Below are 18,732 nucleotides of genomic sequence, written 5' to 3' on the forward strand. Positions count from 1 at the left end.
TTGTTTTTTGTTTCTAGAAAAAAGTTATTTTATTAATTTAAAAAAAAAAAAAAAAGAGTACAGTCTGTCCAATATACAGCTTGTTTTCTAAGCAACATTTAGAACTATGCATTCCTGCTGTGTTGCAATATCACTCAGATTCCAGTAAGTAAGTTCTCACTTCTCTGTTTAATACAAGGAAGCAAATTAAATCTTATTGCAACAAGTCTACAAAACGTAATCTCAGCAATCAGCAGCCCAGTGAAATACTGAAACTACCGAGCAACTGGCTACTCTGAAATGGGGACGCATCTATAAGAAAGTTTGCAGATCTCCACTTCATCCTCACCAAATACAGAAACACTTAGAAACCAAAATATTCACGTAGCAGAAAAAAAATATTTCTTCCCAGTTCTAGCTATCATCAACATCTAATAATTGTAGACAAGACAACAGAAGTAGATCCTGAGTCTGGGCAATGGACATGTAAGCAGTACTTTTCTGGAAACGTTTGCTTCCAGAGAAGGAATGAATACCACTTGACAGACCACATATGTGGTCAACTGAAAGATTTTTTTAAACATGAATCAGTATCAAAAACAGATGTCTTCTGATTCAATTAATAAGCAGATTTCATAACAATTGAATAAAGAAGGTAGCACATACATTACGGAATAAATTGTGAATGATATGCTGCAAAGATTCGTCCATAGAATACATACAGACACTTCTATCCTGCCTTTGTGAGGGCATTTTTTGTAAGGAGGCACAGGAACTAAAAGTGCTTAAACAAAAACAACCACCCACCCCAACCCATCACACAGATAGTCTTCATAGGAGGTATGGGATACCAGTAAGGCCTCCTTCCATACTATGAAACAAGGTTGGTTTACAACATTCTGTAATTTAAACATAAATAGAGAAACATCTGTTTACACTGTGCTTAGCTCTACTTCTGCTAACTAGAGAAGAAAACATAAGTAAAAAACTATTTTAGTAAAATCTTTACTAAGCAGTATGCCCAACATAGTCAGGGAGTTGCTGGGATGAATACTCAAGGCAAATGTACCGCGTAAAAAGGACAGAGCATCAAGGTGGTAACACTTAAATCAACATAATGGAGATTGCTGTCTGCATGCAAATCAGCATGTTTATCAGGGGCTGAAAGAAGACAGTAAGTATATTCTAGTCAAATCTGACATTTAGAAGTCAGTAAGAGCAATAAAAAAAAAACCCAACTGTCAATTAGAGAAATTAAGTTATATGTTAACAGTCCAGGTAATGGAGTTGGGAGAAGGAGGAAAAAAGAGGAAGAAGAAAGTAAATTAACTATAAAGACAACTGCTAGAGAAAATAATTTTTAATAGGACTAGACAATTAAATTAAGCACCACCAATTAATTCTAACTAAAATTACGTTTTCCTTACCAGTGTGTCTTTCTACCTCTAAGTCTATACAACATTCAAAACAAATCAGTTTTGCAGTCCTTCTTCTACCCATGGCCTGAGCAAGATTGGATTGCTTGATGCCTCAGGTTAAGAAGCATATGAACACATATGCCTAAAACACACACCAGACAAACATATGCACCAGTAGGGCAAGGAGGTTTGCATGTGCCAACTAAGCTCAGTTCTCTTCTCTTCAGCAACTATGCGGATGATCTGCACATAACCTTGTGGCTTAACTGAAGCAAAAGGAAAAGAAGCTGTTGGACAATTATTTTATTATTTTCAGGAAGGGATAAAAGAGAGGGGAGAGTATTGCATTAGTGGATGAAACAAAGAGAAGGAAAGAGTATGAGAAAGCTCCAGAAAAGGGAGCATGTGGGCGATGAGGGGCATGCAGTAGAATGCATGTCTCAGTACAATGCACTCTATTCACCAGCCCTTCATCACCCATCCATTGAGCTTATGGCCAACACGGGGGGAGGAGGGGGGGTTAGTATGAGGGATTGATTTTTCTGGCAAAAGAAAAGAAAAAATTCAGTTTAGTTAAGATTTATTCATATTTCACTCACCACCAAAGTAATAGATAAAAAAAAAAAATTTAAATTAACCAGATGAGTGAAGCATTAATACTACATCATCCACTTCAGTTGGACATTCACAAAGAAGAGAGACAAAATATTAAGGAGTTTTTACTGGGATGGAACTCTCATTTTATCCCAATACTCCAAGATACCATTATTTCTGATAGTGCTCTACACAAAGATCTATACCTCATGTGACCCTGAGCAAAACACCTATGTCCATCCAGAATATTTGTTTATGTTTCTACATGATCCTTCTAAAATAGTTATCTTTATTCATTCTCATTTTAAAACTAAGTTTAAGTTTTAATCTCCTTGAACTAAAAGGAAGATTTTAAATTTTCTGGATGATTACTTTAAAAGTTTAGAAACTAATAAACTGTATCTCTGCAAAAAGTTATTAAATATGCCCCGCATCACAGCAGCATCAAAATACTCTCTAAGTTTTCAATTTTTGCTTCAGAAATACAGTCACAGGTATAACTTCGCCAGGCCCTATACTTTCTGTAGACTTGCAGCTGTTCCACTGGCAACTGTCATGTTGTTCCTTTGTCATGAATGTATCTGGTTGCAAATTGTGCTTTTGTTCACTTTTGTCAAACCAGGAAACCTGAAGCTTCCAACAATGTAATCATTAATTCAATATATAGTTCTGGAAGCCATGCACACAACACCTCATAGTAAGCCACACACACCTAACACAATGGAGAATTCTATTTTAGTTTCCTGTGTAAACTTAGTAAGAAAAAAATACAAGGGCAACAGGAATATAAACATGGACGTTCAAGACAAAAATCATCTTACTTCATAAAACACACTTGTCAACTACAACATAATTTCAGTATGCAGTCTGTCGATTTTTATATTTTCACAGTTACTTCTTTAAAGAGACACTCTGCTAACCTCCAAGAAAGAAAAGAAAAAACAGAAAGCTCAAATTAAAAAATAGCCTTCAACTTTTTAGCTACATCACTTCAATTACCTTGATACAAAATGTCAATGCCAACAACTCATTATAGTGGTAATAATCCTATGACAGAACAAGTTTCCTTTCTACCTCATCCAATAACACTACACTTCAGTAACTCAAAATTTGTCATGGTTGCATACACTAACCTGTTCGAGAAAAACAAAGTATTTCAAACACTTATTTCTATTGCATAGTTTAAGAACGCTGTTTCAAGGTCAAACTATATCAAAGTAAGAGAGACCCAAGATTACCTTGCTAAGTCTAGAAGTACCATAAATGCTGCCTGCCCTGGAGACCAAGTTAGCTGAAATGCATACAGCTGTCATAATCCACACTCTTCCTCCTCCTCAGACAAAGCTACCAACTGCCGAATGTAATCTAATAATCAGCATATGTAAAGTAAAAGGGCTAGACTATGACATCAGTTTATCTGCTCCTTAGAAAATAGTTTTGAATTAAACCTGCAGCCCACTCTGACCTTCTAAATTCTAAAAAAAGCTTGCCAAAGAGAACAAAACAGGAAAAACCAAAGAAATCTATTTATAGGTGTATCCTAAATTTTAAAATTAACAGGAAGATATTTCTAAATGTTCTCTTCTTAAAAAAAAAAAAAAATCCTACTTTAGGGAAAGATGAAAACAATCAGAGTCAAAAATCAAATTCACATTCTTTGTATCTGGCTTCTAAACATGATACGAGAGGAACATTCATCACTAAATAAGAGAAATTAAGTAAGTATCTGTGAATGGTCCTTTGGAGCCAACTGAAAAATAAAGAAAGGCAAAGTAGAAATAGACAGTTTATCTAATCCGTCAGTCACCCAAACATAATTAGCTGTTATCATCATTAACAATAATGAAGATCACTTTTCTACAATCTGCAAGAGACAAATGACAAGAGGAAGGATGTCACATACAGAAACAGCCGAACTCCTCCTTTCTTCTAAGGAGACAGTCAGTAAATACGCTTAACAAAAAGTACATGAAATGGAAGCATGTGTTCCTACCCCTCTTAGAAATAACCACTTCAAAAAATGTTTACAAATTTAGTTTATATTTTTGAGAAAATTTTGTTGCTGCAGTGGACTTTGATCCTCAGCATTTGCTGGCATGTAGCCCTGCCCTTCCTGAAGCTGTCCAGAGCAGTTAATTTCACTGGTCTTAAAGATGACGGAGAAATCTCAAGAAATTTCAAGAAGAAAATCTTCCTGTTTATGTTTTTTTTAAAGTATGATTCCTTTCCATCTGTATCACTTTCTTCCATTTGCAATAAGATGAAACAGGAAAAACTGTATACAAGCAGACACTAGATGAAGTGGAGGATCTGGGAAAATTTTGTATTCCTCCTTCCCCCCTTGCTCCCCCCAGGCTGCCATGCATGACAGAGTACACACTCCATTCATAAGGAGGAATTTGATGAGGCAGCAAATCAGGTTACTAGGCTAAATGACAAGAGTGAGATGGCAAGACAAAGAAAAAATTGCAAAAAGTCTAACAGGTAAGAACTACGAAGTATTGTTCATAGCAAATGAACAACTTTTTAGAGGACTAACAAAGATAAATAGAGTACTTGTGAGTTTTCTATTTCTGAAACTAGATGCTTCCTCGCCTCATGCCCCCTCCTCTCCCCCCCCATCTTTGCAAATAGACAGGGCTCAGAGTGTGCTGGGTTAATAACCAGACCAGGTCAGCCTGCAAAAGATTATTTTAAGCTGTCTGCATTTTTTAGATAGGAGTGGATGTGACAGGCTACCCAAGAGAAGACCAAATATAACAAGAGGTCATCTGTATCATATTATCGATATTTTAAGACTAAAATTTACTGAAAACAAAAACTTAGACATTCCATAGACAGGGTAAAAATATTACAGCATAGCCAGTTTCACAAAATTCAAAGCACTGATAGTTCTTTTAGACAATCCATTTTGACCCTGAAAAATGCTTCCAAAACCTCATTAAATCTTTCCCCCCTAATGAACTAGAGGCTGAAAAAAAATTCTGATGTCTATTACCCTGTTACCTAAGCTCACTAACCAAGGAATAAATGACCTGAGCATTTTCCTTACAACTTGATTAAGAAAGAGCTGCAAGTGTCCTTGACTTAATCTTTTTAATTCATGGAATTTATCAATATGTTCCAGTTTTCTTCTGCTTGGAAAATACACAGCAATTTCTCCCCTTTTCCTATAAATTTTCTCAGAATCACACAGAATCACTGAATCATTGAGGTTGGAAGGGATTGCTGGAGATTACCTAGCCCAATCCCCCTACTCAAGCTGGGTCAGATAGATTGACTGCTCATGGCCATGTCTGGTCAGGTTTCAAATATCTTCAAGGATGGAGAATCCACAACCTCTCCTGGAAGCCTGTTCCAGTGCCCGACCACCCTCACAGTAGAAGTCTTTTCTTATGTTCAGACAGAATTTCATGTATTTCAATTTATGGCCATTGCCTCTTGTTCTGTCACTGGACATCACTGAAAACAGCCTGGTTCCATCCTCTTTACACGCTCCCTTCAAGTATTGATACATTGATGAGATCCCCCTGAGCCTTCTCTAGGCCAAACAGTCCCAGCTCACTCAGCCTTTACCCACATGAGAAATGCTCTGGTCCCTTAACCTTCTTTGTGGCCTGCACTGGATGCTCTCCAGTATGTTCATATCTGGGAAACACAGTAGGACTACCTCCCTCAACCTGCTGGCAACACTCTTCTTCATACAGTCTAGAACACCATTAGCCTTCTTTGCCACAAGGACATATTGCTGGCTCATGTTCAATTTGCTGTCCACCCAAATCTCCAGGTCCTTTTCTGCAGTACTGCTTTCCAGATGGTTGACCTCTGGTATGTACTGGTTCATGGGCTTATTTCTCCCCAGCTGCATTCTCCTTTGTTGAACTAGGGAGGCTCTTCTCTGCCCATTTCTCTGGCCTGTCAAGGTCCCTCTGGACGGCAGCCCAACCACCTGGGATATCACACACTCCTCCCAGTTTTGTATCATCAGCAAACTTGCTGAGGGTGCACACAGTCCCATCATCCTGATCACTAACGAAGACATTAAACAGTACTGAACCCAGTATCGGCCCCAAGGGTACACCACTAGTAACTGGCCTCCCACTGGACTTCGTGCTGCTGATCACAACCCTCTGAGCCTGGCAGGTCAGCCAGTTCTCAGTCTGTCTCACTGTCCATTTACCAAGGCCATCTCCCCTCATCCACCAAGCCAGCCATCTCATCACAGAAGGCTATCAGGCGGGTTAAGCAGGATTTTCCCTTTTTAAATCCATGCTCACTACTCCCAGTTACATTCTTGTCCTTCGTGTCTCTGGAAATACCTTCCAGGATTACTTGCTCTGTGACCTTCACAGGGACAGACAAGGCTGACCTGCCTGTACTTCCCCAGATCCTTCTCGAACATTTGCTTTTCTCCAGTCCTCAGGTACCTCTCCAAACTGCCATGACCTTTTGAAGAAAATCAAGAGTGCCCTCACAGTGACATCAGTCAGCTCCCTCAGCATTCATGGGTGCATCCTATCAAGTCCCATGGAACTTCTTTATGCTCAGTTTGTTTAAATATTCCTTAATTTAATCCTCCTCCACTGAGAGTAAATCTTCCTTGCTCCACACTTTCCGGGATTCCTGAAGGCCGGTCTTACCAGCGAAGACTGAGGTGACGAATGTATTGAGTACTTCAGCCTTTTCTGTGTCCTTTGTCACCAGATCCCCTACCCCATTCACCAGTGAGCTCACATTTTCTCTAGCATTTCTTCTACTGCTGATGTACTTGCAGCGGGCTTTTTGTTGCCCTTCATATCCTTCACCAGCTTTAATTCCAGAAGGGCTTTGGCTTTCCCTGAACCATTTTCAAATTCCTGTATTTTTTTCATTTCTCCTCTTTCCCATTCTGTTCCATGTTCTGTTTCAACAATTTTCTCTGAGAAGTCTCTCCTTCACAAATGCATAGCTCTTTTTTCCAACCTTCCCACTCATCCTGCACAGTTCTGGTACCAACCAAACCCAAGCTCATAGGATATGTTTTTGACCCATTCTTCAGTTTATCTTCAAAAGTATTTACATTAATTCTTAATTATTTCAAATATTTCATTAGAGATCTTTTTCTGCATGAGCCAGAAACAAAGGACTTCAATTAAGATAATTTATTGTAATCCTTCACCTTGTATAAAAGAACAATACACAATTCATTTTACTGAAATAAATCAGGTTATATGAATTAAGAGATCAAGATAGTGTGCATCCTTTCCCCCTTCCCTCCCGACAACTTTCTTTCAATTCTTTTTATTTGGTTATTAGGGCATTTGTTTCTTCTTACATCTTTTTAGTATGCACCAGTGGTGCATCAGCCTCTTCCTCAAAGAGAAAGTACATACTGCATTTGCTGAGGGCTAGGGAAAGAAGGTTTTACACTAGCTTCTCCCAATTTTTTGAAAATAGCCGTCTCTTTCCCTTAAGACTCATCACTCTCCAGCTCTTGATCCTAGCTCTCCTTTCCTTACACCCAACCTGCCAATACTCCCTCTTTTTTCCCCCATGCCTTCTCCAAAACAGCTAGCACAAAACACAAATTAGTAAGCTCTTCTGTTTTATTAACTTGCATGTTAATCCACCTTGACTTCTATTTTTGGTGAACCTCACTAATAATGCATGCCTCCACAAGTGGTCAACTACTGCTTCTTACTGTTCTCTCTTCATTACTTAGAGTGACATAGCATTTGAATAGGTGAGAGAGTCCTACTACTTTCCAAGCTTCAGTAAGCTGAATGGACAGATGCAGCCAACTTAATAAATCTTCCCAGAACCACAGACTTTGTGAAGCGCAGTGCCGAGAAACCTAACATAGTGCAGGTATTCTTTTGGCTTGCTGCCTTTAGGAACCAGAATAGCCGTCTGCCTGAACTGGTAAGTCCTGCCAGATTTATGACAGTCAGAAGGGAACCAGACTGGGAAGACCAACTCTGCAGATTGATATGATTTTAAAAAAACAACCAACCAACCCACAGCATTAATAGTATTTTGTAGTACGCGATCTAATAACTTAACATTATTTGCGCCTTTCCACCCAAGTGACAGATTAAAGAACTATTATGACTATCTACCACTCTAAAACTGAAGTATATAGCACACCATGCCTTAAAAATAAAGCATCTTGATATTTTATTTATTCCCAAGTAAGTATTTTTTAATTCTTCTCAGAGAGGAAATAAAGGATAACAATTTGGAGATTGAAAAGGGATATTTGAGACATCAGACACCATACAGAATTACTGAATATATTACATGCTCTTGACAAAAATAGCATGTGCCTATCTGCATTTCTAGCTAGTTATTTTTCACTTACTGGTTGGAGCTAAAATTCCATCATCATTCCCTCATCACATCTGGAGTTCTGTGTTCTGGGTTCCCCAGTACAAGAAAGACATGGAATTACTGGAGCAAATCCAGTGAAGTGCCACTAAAATGATTAAGGGATTGGAGCACCTTTCACATGAGGAAAGGCTGAGAGAGCTGGGACTGTTCAGCCTGGAGAAGAGAAGGCTCAGGGGGGATCTTACCCGTGCCTGATTGGGGGCAATGAAAAGGGAGCCAGACTCTTCTCATTGGTGTTCACTGACAGGACAAGAGGCAACAGACACAAACTGAAACACGTGAAACTCCAAGTAAGAAAACATTTTTTTACTGTGAGAGTCAGACAACAGAACAGGTTGCTCAGAGAGGCTGTGGGGTCTCTACCCTTGAAGACATTTAAAATCTTACTGGACTTGGCCCTGAGCAACCTGCTCTAGCTGACCATGCTTAAGTAGGGGGGTTGGACTACATGACCTCAAGAGGTGCCGGCCCACCTCAGCAATTCTGCGATTTGTCTAATACAGTTCAGCTTCTGAAAACAATTTTCTTGCACCAAATGCATGCCATGTTTTCCATGAAAATGTTACATCACACTATACATATATTATTGGATCAATTTACTGTTATACATTCTTTCTTTGCATTAGTTTCTCAAAATATGGTATGTTTATGCACGAACTACATTGTTCTATCTACCCCCATATCATAACCATCAACACCATATAGAAACTGTCAATAGTTTAGGTTTCCATTAATTCACATAAATACATAAGCCTTTAGAAGCAGGTTCTTTCCCAGGTCACAAACATACTACCAAAATACCAAACTTCAAGATCGGATAAGTTGTCCCACGTACGTGTGTCCCTATACAATAACTATCAGAAATGTGAAAGGAATAGTGATTCAGTACCTAGTGGTTCAGTTTATCAGTAGCTAAAGGTGAAGAGGGGTGGACTTATTTTAAATTTATGTATTTATTATGATTAGAAGGAAATATGCCACTGGATGCAAAACTAAGACCAAATGCTGCATTTAGGTTTACTGCTCTATATTCACTTCATATATTTGGACACATGCTCCCAATCAAAAGGTCACCCAGAAAGCAGATGATGATTTGGGCAAATATGGATAAGTTTATCACTTAAATCTGACACCTTTATATCCTATGTGGATGTACAGCCTCTAATTTTATTATCTGTTCCTCGGCCTTAATAGTACATCTACAGACATAATGCAGGCCTGTGCAGCTGCAAGAGCTAAACAACCTAATATAATAATTTAGATTCCTTTTTAAATAGTTGAAAATGTAAACATTTCTCAAACATTTACTTTTGTGTGACCATTTTTAAAATACCTCTTAAACAGAAACAAACTTCAAATATTTTTTACTTTTTAGTGTTACCGTTCTTTAATAAATGGTTAACTACTTAACTTTCTTCAGATACAAAACCACTATCAGTTTTCTACAATGAGAATAATTTCCTTCCACCTTCTTATGCCTGTACTTATGATAGAAAAAGAGTGAATAAGTTCTTATAGTCTACAAAATACTCTAGGTTTACATATTTCAAAATCAGGATTACCAAAACTGCTAATCAGTACCAATGCTATCATAGTTGTAAACTATACCCAGAAAATTATTTTGACATAAGCGTTTTAGCAGAATATATGGAACAAAAACAAAATAAAAATCAATGTGTATTTATTTCATAGATGAGCAAACCACAAGTTTCTTCTCCCAACTGATATAAACAGCAATATTACTTGTGCCACATACTTGGCAAATTATGAAAGAAAAACAATGCACCTCAATAATACATCAGCACATACAAGATTTTACAGCTGTAATCCTCATTCTTTTTGCAGCATTATTATATTACAACTACTATTACTCTGAACCATAGAAAGAGAGCAAAAGAGAATTACAAATTATATTTTTCAGCTTCTTCCAGATTTCTTTAAACAGCTACTATGCCTTGGCTAACTATACAGCCAAAAGATAAAGCAAATGCAATACTAGAAGTGATTACCATACAATACTAGACTAGATTTACCAGTGTTAAGTTCTCATTTAGTACATAATTAGCATTATTCAAATGCAGATATTCTTGACAACACATAATACAAAATACGCTACAATATTGTCCTCTCAGTCTGACTATTTCTGAAGCAAAACACACTGTTTATATGAGAAGTAGTAGGTAAGATTTTCAGAGGCATGTTCTACACTGCCATTAATATAGCAGATCTTCATCAGCCTCAGTAACACAGGAGTCTGGTGATCTTATTTCGTATTACAGAACAGACCATTTATTGAAAAATGGAGCCTTAGATGAGAAGGGGAAAGAAACTATTAAGTTGATGTGAGCAAAGGAAGCCACTTAAAACCTGATAAACGATAACATGTAGCTATTGAGCATCCACCTAGTTTAACTGCTGTAGCGCACAGAGGGCAGAGGGGCTCAGGTGGCTGGACAGAAAGTTCAATTTTGTTTCTTGCATCAAACCACAAGCCAACCATGCCAGACCACTGACAAGGAAGGTCAATTATTGAGACTCTCCTCAATCTATGATTCTTTGAATAGATTGACAAACCTATACAGAATCCAAAAGCAGTTATCTTACTTCATACAAATCTCTGAATGTATAATAAATTTAAAATAAAAGTTAAAAAAAAAAAATCAATTCTCCTTTCAGAATTTTTTTTTTTCCCCTGGAAACAATATGTAGTTGGAAATGCAAGTTAAAAGTTTTACTGGTGTCATCAATATGATACAGACAGAAAACCAGAAAACTACTAGACTGGAAAAAAGTACAAACTGGAATTGCATGTAGAGTATTACAAAGTATAAAGCAGAAATTATCTTCAAGCCTGCATTTGGAACACCTGGAATATTCTGGAAGTACAGCCCTGTCCTGTATCTTCGACAGGCATGGGTACTTCACAAGCAGCTGTTGTTAGAAATTCTGCCCTCTTTCTACTCTGTCTCCCATGTTTGGCTGGCCTCCCTAGTCAGATATCTCACCTGCGCTGTAGATGTCTGTCATGGGAGCTGCATGACTATGCCTGGGTCAGCCAGAAAGTAAGCCATTGCCTCACACCAGATGCAGCCTAGTCAGAAAAGCTGGCCACCAGCATGGACATTAGATGCTTGAACACAAGCTTTTACAAGCTTAATTTGCCTCCTAGGCAAACATAGCTTAGTGTTAAACTTACAAAAAATAAAAGATATTGGGACAGTTCCATTTTAAAAAAAAAAAAGAAAGAAAAAGAAAGAAAGATTCTAGTTCTATTTTCCTGTGCCAAAATAAGAATATTCTAGAAAAAAAATGGGTCATGCAAAATAAGTTTCTGTCAGAAAACAGAAGTTTCTAACCAGCTTCAATAATGATCTTTTACATTCTTCCTGTGTAAAAGAACAGAGTAAGTGTATTTAAGGCAGAAGTATGGTGCTTGAAGAGACTGGAAGTGAAGAGACTAGAATGAATACAATAAGAATATGAAGCGTAACTTATTTAATATAATTTATTTATAATCATATATAATTTATAGTTTGTTTATATATAAAATTTATCTACTCTTACAAAACCCATTTCAGTTATAACAATAATCAGGAAAAAAGCTAAATTAGACTTGTTTCTCAGAACATTTACTTATTTTCCTAGGTATAAAAGTATATAATTCCTTCTTTTTGTGCTTTGTGCGAAAGAGAAAAAGACAAAAGAGAAAAAGTGACTACTACAAAAATTAGCAGCCTAGCTTAGAAGATTACCTAGAACTTCTCTGTGTCTGCTTTTAACCTGATTTGATTTCACATTGATCATATCCTCATGATATTATTAATCTAGAAAGAAGGGAGGTAGAAGGGCTCAACTTCCAGCCCCTCCCCGCCTCCAAATCTGCCCATTGAGTGCATGAGTACAGCACTTCTTCCTATGATACCCACTGAAGGGTAACTTCAGTGCCAACATGAAAGCCGGAAAATTTTGAGAGCTTCTCTTAAACAAAAGTTTTCAGCATTTTACTTTCCTACTTTCTCCTACAGCAGCTGTAAAATTGTGAGATCCTGAGTTATATGAAAGTGTAGCTTTAAATCTACAAACATTTATTACCTCTTAGCTTTAATTTTTGGTACACACCTCTCATACATGTTTGACATTAGAGTGACCCAGGAATGTTGAACCAGCCACAAGACATGTTGTGGCCCTCTACTATTCTGTTTCTTTCCTATAAAAGAAATCTCCCACAACTACTTCTCCCTCTCACTACTCTCTCTCTCTCACCTTGTAATATGAGAAATCCATATTGCTAATTTTGCATATGTATCATTGCTTTTCTTTTAAGTTAGTTTTTTTCAAATAGTTTGTAAAAGACTGAATGTTTTTCACCTGGACCACAAGCAACTAAGCATAATTCTGAAACTCTTGCTCAAGTTTCACACAATGATACACAATTTATTTTCCACTGTTTATCATTATCAATGTGATACTCCATTCTCCAAACAAAAATAGTTACAGTACATATTTACAATGTCCGACAGTGACCAGATTACTAGATATATTAACTAAAGAATTATTTATGTGGCAGATTTCTCTGTAGATTATAGTATTCTTGGTGAATCCATGGAGTGAAAACAGAATGAATGCATTTGATCAAGTTTTTCAAGTTTGTATTGAATACTTCCCCAGTGTTTGCATGTTGTTGAAAGTAAACAATTTATCTATAAATCCCCAAAAGCAGGTTTTATTCAGAAGTAAACATGCATGCACACATGGACAGGAAGGTGTTCATCCCCCAATAAATTATTCATTTCTTCACTGTGCTGCAGGGAGCATGTCTTCATTAGATGACAATTGTGTTCAGCTGACATAAGTATTTCTAAACCTGAGCCATACACGAGAACTATAAAGAAATCCAGTTGGACTAGATTAAGGAGTTTGCAGAACTAGGAGCTATAGGACGATGACTGCACCTCTTAACTCCTGTTGCAGAAAATATCAAAATGTCATGATTTGTGGCAACTGTAGGCTCAGGATTTTCTACAAGCAGCCTAATTAGCCCTTACAAAGGATACTCTTTTCAGCGTATTATGCTAGTGTCTATTTCTGCTCATGTTAGCGCTTCTCCAGAGGAAGACCAAGCGAAGAATTTCCAAATCACCAAAATTATGATTTTATTTTTGGCTTATCCAATGCACTAAGGAATGCAATCATCCTTCTGTATAATCACAGCTGTATAAGTGTTGCCTCAAAGTGATTGTACCATATGCTTCAATATTAATGAGAGGCAATCTGCCAACTTGCAGATTTCAAAAAAGACTGAACTTCACTTGTATGCTGAGCCATGTAAATGATTCTCTTATTAGTTGTTAAGATGCCTTAGATATCCCAAAGAAATTCAGTTTGTGAAATGTCAAACATCAAGAAAGACAGTAGCACAGCTGCCATTTTATTTAAAAGGTAGGGTAATACTACAAATAGACTAAAAATACATTTGTCACTGGTTAGAAATTATGCTTACCTTTGGCTAGAAGGATTCCCAAAGGCTGCCAACTTGAGTCACTTTTTTTCTGATATCAGTACAATGGAGATACCTGCAAGTTAAATGAGAAAGGTTTGGGTTTTTTTATTTTTAGGTGAACATGTCCACTTATTATACTAAGGCATAAGTGAAAATAATAATCTTAAATTAACACTTGTGTAAAATGACAATCTACTAATTAATACATGAAAACAAAATATCAAGAACAACTCAATGGCTTTAAAATTCAGCCTAGTGTAACGCATACTATGTGTATGTGTTGCAACAGAGAATTTAAAGCTGTTATCTGTGTAAGTTCCTGGCAGTAACTGGGAAAAAAGCTTTGCTAGGGGATGAGGTCATGAACCAGTAGCTGCTGAACCATCAGACTGTTTCATTATGGCTCTGCTTCAAAGGTCATGATAAAGGGTCCACAGCTATTCCTAGAACCATATCATAAAAAGCAAGTAGCTTAATAATATTTTCAATTACAAGTCTGAGAAAAATTCATGAAGTTCCATAAAATGTTTTGAGGGAAGATAGTAGTCAGTTCATCCAAAAAGTTTGGAAACATTCTATAAGAATCTGTAGGATGACTTACAGCCAATAAAGTATCTAACACTGCAAACTTTACATTTGACAGACACACACACACAAAAAAAAAAGTTGTTGAAACACTAACAAAGGTGACTAAACTGCAGAAAACTCAACCTCGCAAGCAGGGAAATATTATTACTTCTGAATGAAGTAAAATAAAAGTATATGTAAAGTAAACATATTTTAGATAGGTCTGTCTGATCAACATACAGAGATATAGAACATAAAACTATCATGTACCAATAAGGTGATTTGGCTTTCTATTTTATATCTGCACTAACACAGTTTCAAAGGGAGTTCATTTTAGCACGACCTCAGATAGTAAAATCTGGCTTGAAAATACACAATGTTACATTCATATTGAAAGAAAGGAAAAAGAAAATACACAGAACAGGAACAGATGTTATTTCCTGTACTAAATCACCACCATAGGGATAAAAAAAATCCTAGTAAGTATTTTACAGAATAGTACATACAATGGAAAAGAACACAAAACCTCAAAATCCTAAGTCAACTGCAAATCTAGGTATTATAGACACCAGTAACACAAACAAATAAAAAACTCTACACAGATGGAATGCAGGACAGTTTACTACTACCCTCATTTTAGGCCTAGCCAAAACTAGGCAGCCACTTACGTCTACTTTTACCAGCATGCTCACAGTAGCAAAAACCTCCTGGTGTAGTTATAACCTACACCTTGAGCAAACACTTTCGCCAGTGCAGCTTTTATGGGAGAGCTAAAACAAAACTAAACTCAACCAGGAGTAGTGTTGACCAACATCATTAGATAACTAATTTGTTTGCCAATAGAAGACAATTAAAAACCAAAAATATTAACAAGAAAAATCTCATTCCTAACCTAAAAATTACATCTGATGAAGACAAATCTCAAACATAAACTCTACTCAAGTAAAAGCTGAAACTAAAGCCAAAGATAAACATTTTAACTTTTTTATTCATGAATCCTGGAAGAAAGAACTGGAGAACACATCTAAAACCTGTAAGAAATTAAGAGTATCCAAATTCTAAGCAATCCTTCCACATGGCAAAACAAACAGCTGAAGAATGAAAGGAAGTCCAGCTGGACAGATTTGTTTTCTCACCTAGATTATTGCTGGGAGCAAAACTATACATCCTTCTACAAATTGTAGACTGGCATGTATTTCAGTCTAATCTGACAAACTGGAGACAACAATTTAAAACAAGGATTATCGCAGTTTATAAATGATACACATACTTCTATATAGGTATAAGTCTATACTGTAGTCTCATAGTGTTACTGTGAAATAGACATTTGTTCCAATGTAAAACTGAAATTGAATCATAAACTAAATCAAATATATATATCTCTCTATATATATAAACACACAAAAATATTCAAAAAGCCTCTCCAGACAGATAAGAATAACGAAAATCCATCCTTATTTTCCAACAGGAACCTCTGGATTCATAGATTAGTCAGCCATTAGTCAGCACAGAGGGAGAACCAGAGAAGTAAATAATGAGAAGAAAGCAATTGCAAAAATGGAAAATAAATTTTTGAGAATGGCTATGGAATCTGATCAATTTTCCAAAAGAAACTGGTTTCAATTTTATATAAATAAATTTATGAAAATATTATCATTATTAATGTTGTCTTCATACACTGAATCACGAGAATCATACACATACTCTTCACGAGAAGAGTAAGCTTCAAAATATCTGTCTCAAAGACAATTTCCAGATTGCCTATTTATGGGAATAAAAAGTGGAATCAATTGACCACAGAGTAAAGTAGGATTTAGAGGATTATGTAGTACTTTTGTGAGGCAGCCAAACGGGAAAACACCAGGCTTTGTCCACATTCTGATTTTTTTTTTTAATCCAAAGTTCTTATACAGAACACTGCATCAGGGAAAGAAAATATTTAAGAATTGAAAAGAAAAATAATTTAATATATTTAAAAAATAATTCATGATTTCACCAGCATTCTAAGAGTTTTCTTCATAACATCTTGCCCCTACATTCATGAAGATCTACAAGTGAAAAAAAAAATACTCAAAACTTAAAGTAATTTATGTTCCTTTAAACTCATATAAAGTAACAAATTCTAAACCAGAAATCAGGAGAAACTATGCCTATTTTCTTAAATGTACTCTGAAGCTTATTTGTAGCATTAGACATCATAAGACTCCTGTGCATAAGGCGATTATCATACATCTGTTTTTCCTGGACATCTCATCTTTTACTATTCCCAGAGTCCCATCTGGGTTGCTTTATTCTCCAGGATGTAATACATGCATGTCATTTGCTGGTTTGTTAGTCTTGTCTTTTTCTAAATGTCCTCTGGAATTGAAAACTAGAGCCTTACTTCTACAGGGAATGTCACTGAGGAAGCCACTTGGCTAATGACAAAGCAAAGAAGAGTTCACATACGAAGATATCTGAGACACAGGTAGAAGTAATTCCTAAGTAGATTAGGAAGGCAAATCCTTATTAGTACTCCTGTTTGGCAAAAGGTCAGACATTCGTAACTGTTGCCTGCCATACATGGCACCTCATTTTCAATTACAAAACCATGATTTTTCTGCGTGAATCTTTGGTATTACTTATGTCCAATCTTTTAATGTTTTCTATTCCTATTTTGTTGTGATAGGAAAAGTGGGAAGAGAGAATAAGATCAGTACCAGACATCTGATTTTCTCCGGGCAAGTTTTCTTTCTCTACCCAAAAACTTCTGGCTATGCAGAAGAAAGCGATTCCAGAAAGAATGGACAGAAGGGCAGCATCCTAGTCAGAAGAGCCTAGTTCCAAGCAGGCTCTGAAACACTGTACAGATGGTCACTGTAGAGATAAGCTCCACAGCAAGTTCACTATGTCCAGAATATCAACTTGCCGCAGTCAATCTACAGAGTAAGTCTGATGTACCCTGGACATGCTCAACTTGTAGTCTAGGAGTTATATTTCTGCTGGGATATCTAAGAGAAAATAGGAGAACTTTCATAGGAAGGAAGAAGCAGCAGTGAATGTCTGAAACATAAACCTAGGAAATCTACTAGGGAAGTTTGATTCAAACTCCCATACATACAAAAAGAAGCTGGATTTATTACATTTGCAAGATATATACGGAAACCATTTCTTACGTGAAATATAAACCTAATAGTTCCTCATTAAAGAATATTCAGGACAAGAATGTAACTACATCTGAGATCCCATTCACTTTGAAAAATATTATGTTCAAAATTATATGTAGTCCAGCAAAATAAATTCCACATAGCACCACAAAGACTAGCTAATGCCTTGTTGAGTCATTTGGTCTAGGTTGTAGGACACTATTGGCATGTGTTTCTTCAAGACTCCAGACTTTTAAGAAGAAACCTTATGCTTTCCTCTACTCCTAGACAAAGTCTCATTCATGACCACAGTAGCTCTTTTCGTAACACTCTACCTAGAATGAAGAAAGAATTACAAAACACAGAGAGAAAGCAAGCAAGTAGACAGACACTTCTGGCCTAGAAGAACACAGAAACAAATACAGGCAGCAACGGAATCATTCTATTTCTTCTGTAAGGACAAAGACAGAGCACATGCTCCATTCACCAAGACACGCCAGAAGATAGGCCACTCTTAGTTGCCATTTACATACACGCACGCACACACTCCAATCTTATTTGCCAAATTAGACTGAAATACCCAGACCTTAGGATTTCTGTGTGAAGAACGGGATCCATTACACAGGGGGGAAAAAAAAACCAACAAACACATTTCTGTAACAGGGAACACTGCTGTTAAGGCTTTTTGTATTTAAGTACCCATTTTCAAACCAAAAGTAAAATTCAGTATCTATTAAGCAAACAAGATTTTTTACTTTCTTCATGTCCATGCTTACAATTGCCTATTCTCAGTATTTAAGTATTAACTACTTTTAATCTATGGAGCAAAAGAAATGACAAAAACTGCTACAATGAATTTCCATTTTCAAGTATGACTACAGTAAAAGAACTGCAGGTAAAATAGATACAGCTAATGACAAGTAATATTGTATGCATATTTTTCCCTACCTTGCTCAGTTTTATTGGCAAAGCTATTGTCTGTCCTATCAGCTTATATATACAACTTGAGGTTTCAAGAAAGCCAGATTATTCTATAATGCTGAAGCAGAATTTAGAGTTAAATACCTAATCCACAAATTCTTACTGGTGATAAAGGTTCTTGCTGGTGCTACAGAAGATAAATGAAAATCAAATAGCTATTCACAGAAATTAATTTTATAACACAGGCAAGAATAAGATA

At 36.5% G+C, this 18,732-nt stretch overlaps 1 protein-coding gene across 1 annotated transcript in view; it reads right to left on the reverse strand.

Annotated features, from left to right (window-relative positions):
* The window catches only part of SIPA1L2 (signal induced proliferation associated 1 like 2), a 153,556-nt gene that overhangs the window by 107,655 nt on the left and 27,169 nt on the right, over positions 1-18,732 (reverse strand). Inside the window, exon 2 of the mRNA XM_075146451.1 lies at positions 13,861-13,933. The gene's annotated coding sequence lies outside the window, so the exon portion shown is untranslated. The remainder of the gene's footprint in view (positions 1-13,860; positions 13,934-18,732) is intronic.

The sequence above is a fragment of the Calonectris borealis genome, chromosome 3 (assembly GCF_964195595.1).
Source record: "Calonectris borealis chromosome 3, bCalBor7.hap1.2, whole genome shotgun sequence".
NCBI classification, from domain to species: domain Eukaryota; kingdom Metazoa; phylum Chordata; class Aves; order Procellariiformes; family Procellariidae; genus Calonectris; species Calonectris borealis.